Below are 7,916 nucleotides of genomic sequence, written 5' to 3'. Positions count from 1 at the left end.
CATATTGAATAAATAAATATTTTAGTTTCAAAATTTACTTTGAATAATTTTTTTATGATAAAAGTTTTGAACTAACATTGATAAATTTTTTTAAATTATCAACTACTAAAATTATTAATCCCATAATAAAAATTTGTTATCAGTAATTTAAAGTTTTTACTATTAAAAATACACATGATAAAAAAACATATGAGTAGAAAACATCATTAAAAAAAAAATAGACATTAATATTAAAAATATACTATGTATGTTAATATCATTTAAATTTAATTACATATCCTATCATTGTTTTTTAAAAAAATGTTTAGATTAATAAAATTGATTTATACGTTCGCACCAATTTAATTATATATGTAATAGTTACTGACTTTTAATTATTCAATATATATTTATTATTTCATAATATGTAAGAACATATAATACATAAAATAATTTATATATATAATGTTTATCTCGCGCAAGGTGCGGATCTTAATCTAGTTTATATATATACCCGCAACAGATGTGGACTACTTCGACGTAGATTGACCCATCTAACATTTCTACGCTTCTGCCAACAAAACAAGTTGTAAAACACAGACTTACCCCTAATATACTAACTAGTTTAGTTTCAACCTAACCAACGATTAACAAATATATTTAACTAAATATATTTTACTAACCTTGTTAAATCAAAATTAGTGGATTTCATTCTATTTACTCGTCATTTTTTTTCTTCTCTTCAATCATTTTTTTTTCTTTTCTTTGAGAGTTTTAGTTAAAAGATTTTCTTTAGTTGTAGATGTTTTGATGTTTTTATATTGGAAACAATTGCATGTTAAGACGATTTTTCCGACTAATCTAACATAAAAAATCTCAAACATTCGTTTTGTCGCATTTTTTTATTTTTACCTGACTCGATTAGGCCTGAAAATTTCGGATGTCGGTTCGGTTCGGGTATCGGGTAGTTCGGGTATAGAGCTAGAAGATCTAGTTACTACTTAACCTATTTTTTGGTTCAGATCGGTTCGAATAGTTTCAGATAGTAAAACTAGGAACCAGAAAATACCCGGAAAAAAAATTTGGTTCTCATTTGGTTCTGGTTTGGTTAATTCGGGTTGTTCGGGTAATCCGAGTAAAATATCGGGTATTTTTGATATATCGAATAATTAGGATGACTCGAATAAAAATCTCATGTATTCGGATTACATTGGTTATTTCAAATAAAACTATCCGGATACTTTCAAATACTTTCGGATATTTTGGGTACTTTATAATAATTTAGTTTTCTTCAAATATTTTCGGATAATTTTAGTAGATTTTTAAATTATAAGAATATATTTAATTATGTTATATGTATATATAATTAATATTTTACTATATTCGGGTACCCATTCGGTTCTCGATTTGGTTCCGGTTTGGTTCAGTTATTTTAGATATAGAATTATAGGAACCATTTGAGGGTTTCGGTCCGGTTCCGGTTTCGGATATGTCGGTTGTTTTTTCGGTTCCACTTTTTTTGCCCAGGCCTAGACTCGATCAGCTATCTTATGCAATTTCTATTTACAAACTTGGCTGAAATTTGTTCAGAATCGCGTATGAGATTCGACTCGTTGGTTGTTGTTTACGGAGAAATTGAGATCGGAGAAAACTATTTTTTTTGTCAGAAAAGAGATAACAGCATTTAAGGTTAGGAAATCGGCCTAGGAGAAAAGGGTTAGGGCTACGAGATTTTATAATTTGACAAAAATATGAAAATGTAATTTTGTAGTTTGACTGAAAATGGCTTTCTGCGAATTTTACAACAAAATATGAATCTTTGTAATTTTGAAGGAATTGAAAAATTAATTTTACAGTTTTGAAGGTAATCTTATTTTGCAATTTTAGCCAGAATATGTTGTTTTTTCTTTTCATTTTTACGAAATAGAAAACCGATTGCCAACAGTGAAGATTGGCTGCAGCATATCAGAGAGTTATAACTGGTGACGGCTTCCTATGGCAAAGAGGCGGCTGCTCCGGTTAATGGTGACCGTTCCTGTGGGCAGGTCTGGCCCGGGGTAAAGCCCGTAAAGCAAGGGCTTGGAGCGCCACGATTTATTAATATCTTTGAGGCATATTTTGCAGCGAAGTTTCAATGGTCTAGTGGCTCTAAGTACATCTTCTTTCTCCTCCAGGCTTGGGTTCGAGGTTACACCTCTAACCAACTTTTTTTTCGTATTTAATAAAGACAAACTGCCAATAACTAAAAGATTTAATAATAACTAATTTATTTGATCGAAAGATTCATTACCTTTTCTAAAACAAATTATTTTCCTTATATCTATATTATTATTTGAGAAGTGATTTAGCTTATGTGTCAGTTTCTCCATAGTTTTAGGTTTTTTTGCTTATCTGTCAATATTTTCAATAATTTTAATTAGTAGTTTTTACTTATTTATTATGTTTTATTGTTTTCAGTTAGTAATTTTACTTATCTGTTATATTTTTAAACTTATCTGTTATATTTTAAAATAATTTTAGTTGTTTATTGTAAATTATAAATTAACATAAACCTGCGATAAGATACATGTTTGACCAAAAGCTTAGATTCACTGAATAATTGAATGATGTTCATTATACCGACAATGAAAACCATATAAACGTTAGGTTAAGGACAATATTAATTATACCGGCTCTATTATTTTACCGACTCAATAGCTATACATATATCATTCAAGTTTCTTTCCTTTACATATATCAAATCAAAAGCTACACACAAATCTTAAAACTTCTCAGCAACATTAATAACTTGCAAACAATGATGTCTTTTTGAAAAGAAAATCTGCTTCTTTTGTTCTTATTGAAGATATTGATCCGGCTAAAGATTGTTACAAGATTAAAGTTAAAATGTTAAAACTTTGGAATACATGGAAAAATTAAATTGAATTGGTGTTGGTATACCTTTGTAAATATTCTATTTTTCTTCATTATTGATTAGTATTAATTATACTGTTTAGTGTTAGTGATTTATTTTTGTAATTTGTTTTAGAGACGAAGATTCATGCTTCTATATTGATGGACGTTCTCTTGGTACTTTTCTATCTAAGTTATCGCAAGGGGATTCTTTTATTCTGAGTAATTTCACCATTGGTGACCATACCACAGAATATAAATTGAATCCTCTTCCTTTTATGATTAACTTCTATAGAACAACCAAAACTACTTCTTGCGATGATTTTCCAAAAAAAGTTACCAAATAATTACTTCAAATATTTTAAGGAAATATTGGAACACCAATATGAAAAAGAAGTCTTAATCGGTTAGTTTTCTATATCATATAGTGTTTTTATTGATGTGTCCTTATTTATATTCTCTTTTAAAACGGTTCTTTATTCTAATGTTTTGTGTGTTTAGAAGTTATTGGTGAAGTTGTGAATGTTAGACCTTTAGAAAGATTTAATGGCAAAAGGGAAATCATCGACTAAGTTAGAATTAACAATTCGTGACATAAAGTAAGTTTTATTCAACTTTTAATTTTATACTCATTTTATATTTTTATTATCTTATATTATTTTGTATTTTTAATACTTAGTGATACGTGTTTACGATGTACGTTGTGGTCTAGGTATGTAAAACAAGTATCAGACTTCTTTAAATCCAATGCAGCAGCATGTATTGTATGTGTTGCTCGATTTGTTTGTGTGCGAGAACTCAGAGCTATTTTTCCCCACAAAATCTAACATCTAAATTGCTGATGATATATGATATATGATATTTATTCGTTGTTGTTATTTTGTTTATGTCGTAGGAGCTGTGACTGTTTCTAATGTATTCAATGCCACTGAAATTTTTTTTTGATCCACAACTACAAGAAGTGCTTGATTTCAAAGCTAAGTTTTCTAATGATATGATTTGATTATTACTAAAGAAGATTTTGATTCAAAATCTACTTCTCGAAAGTAGATTTATATGATAAATTTTTCATTAAGAATCCAATAAAATCTATCCGTGCATTGCAATGACGGATCTAGAAAATAATTTTTGTGGGGGAAAATAAATAAATTGATATATTAAATTATTATATAATTTTTTAAAAAGTTTTATTTTTTAAGTTAAACTGATACAACTAAAATAACTGTTTTGAAAAGAAATATAAGATGAATCAGTAACAAAATAAAATGAAACAAAAAATTATCGAATAAGTTGTTAAAAACAATAATATTGAAAGGTATGCAAAACAAGTATCAGACTTCTTTAAATCCAATGCAGCAGCATGTATTGTATGTGTTGCTTGATTTGTTTGTGTGCGAGAACTCAGAGGTATTTTTCCCCACAAAATCTAACATCTAAATTGCTGATAATATATAATATTTATTCGTTGTTGTTATTTTGTTTATGTCGTAGGAGCTGTGACTGTTTCTAATGTATTCAATGCCACTGAAATTTTGTTTGATCCACAACTACAAGAAGTGCTTGATTTCAAAGCTAAGTTTCCTAATGATATGATTTGATTATTACTAAAAAAGATTTTGATTCAAAATCTACTTCTCTGAAAGTAGATTTATATGATAAATTTTTCATTAAGAATCCAATAAAATCTATCCGTGCATTGCAATGACGGATCTAGAAAATAATTTTTGTGGGGGAAAATAAATAAATTGATATATTAAATTATTATATAATTTTTTAAAAAGTTTTATTTTTTAAGTTAAACTGATACAACTAAAATAACTGTTTTGAAAAGAAATATAAGATGAATCAGTAACAAAATAAAATGAAACAAAAAATTATATAATAAGTTGTTAAAAACAATAATATTGAAAGTTTGAGTGACAGGAAAAAATCTATATTATTAATAATATTGGATGTTGGATGTTGCTAGACTTTGATCCGCGCGTCCGCGCGGATATATTTTTCAAAAATATGTTTCTATTTGTTTTTCATGTCAATAATATAAGGGGTAGGCAAAATACCCGAATCTGAAGAACCGAACCGATCTCGATCCGAAAAAGTAGTACCAAACCCAAACCGAAAGTGATTAAATATCTGAATTATTCAAAATTTTGGTTTTTGGAGAACCGAAACCGAATCCGATCTGAACCGAAGTATTCTAGGTACCCGAATGTATCCAAAATAGATTTATATACTTATATATATTAATTATTTTTAGATTTAATATATATAAAAACATCTAGAACATATATGATACTTTTAAGCTGGTTTAAATACTTGAAAATATATACAAATAATCAATAGTAAATATATAAAATAGTAAAAGTAGACTTAAAATAATTATTGATTATCTATCCGAATATTTGAACTAAAATAATTTATATGTTAAGTTTAGGTATTCTAACATATGTTATTCAAATTTATATTTAATATATATTTTTGTTTATAGTTTTTGAGAAATTTAAAGTACATAAATATATAATGAATTATAAAAAATTAAAGTAATTTAAATGGGTTATCCGAACTCAAACCGAACCCGCAAAAATCCGAAGCGAACCCGAACTCAAATTTAGAAATATTAGAATGAAGCTAAAATCTTTGACCTTGGAAACCCGAAACACAAACAGACCTGAACCGAACCCGATTAGGTACCAGATAGATAGTTTCTCATAATATAACAGACTTCCAAATTTTCTTAAAAATATAAGCCCATTACTTTTTTGTCTCTTAATATACTGATATCCATGTTTCCAAACAAACATATTTTTTAAAACTACAATCTATGTTTCCAAACAAAACTCTTTTTTTTTAAACTGGAATTCATGTTTCCAAACAAACCTTTTTTTTTTAAACTACAATCTATGTTTCCAAACAAACTTTTTAAAAAAATTTCTATACATGTTTCTAAACAAACCTAATTTGTACTTGAGTTTTAATAAGATAGATATCTCTTTTTCATAATCATTATCTCTTCATTTATACTCACATTCACCATTGAGCCACCGTCACCATAGCCACCACAACAACAACCACTTCCAAATCCATAATCTTTGCTACATATGTCGTTTCTGCTTCCGAAATCTACATACCACAGTGGCATTACGGTCGAGGCGTCCTTGTTTGTCCTGTAAGTTCTCGGCTGTACTATGTTATTTGAAAAATATGTACTATGTTATTTTGTTTGTTACTATTCTATTCTAATAATACTTCATAATATGTATTATGTGCATATTTAGAATGTTTTATTCTATTTACTCTGTTTATCTTTTTCTATAACATTATCTCTTTCTCCAATCATCGCAGTTATAGCATGAGCATCGCAATCATAGTAATTTTTGTTTGAAATATGACTGCATCTTTTGGATTGACGGCATATGTTTCATCCGTAATCACTGCTAGCATAGTCACCATCTCGTAGTCACCGCCACCGCCGGTGCGATAACTACTGCCGTCGCAGTGACCACTACTGCCGTAATAATCATCAACGTCGTTTATTTTGTATCCATTCTCTTTCCATTGTAATTTTTATTGTCGTTGCGATAATCAACATCACCATAAATATATCGATCACAATTTTTTTCTTCTATTACTGGCAACGAGTTCATTAGAAAGATAAAACCGAAAAAATATTGCACAAATGCTATGAGATCTAATAACGTCAAAATCATTGTCATATTATTAATTTGTTGTTGAAACATGGCTAGTTGGCAAATACACTCTTTATTTCACTACACGGTTTTACAGAAAAACATTAAAAAATCAGTTTCTAGAATTATATGTGACCCAGACGGGAGCTGTGATGGTTCACCTATAAATTTCTCTGATAGCTTGATAGCTCGATCTTTACGTAAATCTACGCTATGATTCTATAGGAAAGTATTGATAACAGTAAGTTTACAAAGTATTAATAACAGTCAGTAAACTTAAATATATAGAGGACCAGAGGAGATATGTCTAGCTTCCAGCGAAAATACTGAGTCAATGTAATTTTGTTCATTAAATTATGCTGACCCGCTGAGTGTCAACAGAAAGAGATTCTGTCTCTGTCTTCGATAAAGTCTAGTCCAATCCACAGACAAATCATATCAGAAAGTCACAGTCAGACCACAGACCATAATAATGTTTATAGCAAGACACAAACCCTTGTTTTTTTTTTTTTTTTTTACGGCGAACGACCATTCTATTACTCAAGCTTTGAGGTGATCTGGGTAACCAGACCGGAATAGAACAACCAATGAAAAGTAACTCCCTATGAAAGGCCCTAGCAGTCTTAACAAAAAAATCAGAAAACTGGTTGCGCACTCGTGGCACATGGACGATTTTGAAGTCCGGGAAACAAATCTGTAGCGTCTCTATCTTCTCCAATTCTGTCGCGAAGCTTGGCCACTTATGGGGTTCCTTTATCATTGCAATCAGCTCCTTGCAGTCAGTTCCAAAGCTCTGGCATGGTAAGTGTTGAAGCATATTCTCCATCGCCCATCGCAGTGCTTCTACCTCCGAATGCAATGCTGATTCACATCGAGTGAAATTCTGTGTTCCCATAAGTTGTATGTTCTCCCCACTATCCATCCAGATCCATCCACATCCACTAAAGTGACCAGAAGCTGTCCAAGATCCATCTAACAGGCAAATATTACACAAGCTTAAGACTTGGGTTTCCTCATTATTGCTGGCCTGTACTACTGGTGGTATCATCTCATTTGCATTAAACCAGGCTTGACATTCACTTTCTGCGTATCGAACTAGTTCCAAAGGGTCTCTGTCTATTCTCCTGAAAAGCTTATCATTACGAGCCTTCAAAATATACCATATTATCCAAGGATAGGGATCCCTGTCTTGGTCTGGTTCTAAGATATCATTCTTCCTCCAGAATAGATAGTCCATGTTTGTGTAGACGCTTGACACTGGAAATGTACATGGGCTTGTAGGAGATGCTGATAAGGACCATACTTGGAGAGCTGGAGGGCATTCAAATACTGCATGAGTTACAGATTCTTCTATTTCTC

Source organism: Brassica oleracea, chromosome C4, assembly GCF_000695525.1.
Source record: "Brassica oleracea var. oleracea cultivar TO1000 chromosome C4, BOL, whole genome shotgun sequence".
NCBI lineage: Eukaryota > Viridiplantae > Streptophyta > Magnoliopsida > Brassicales > Brassicaceae > Brassica > Brassica oleracea.
This window is presented reverse-complemented; position numbering follows the sequence as displayed.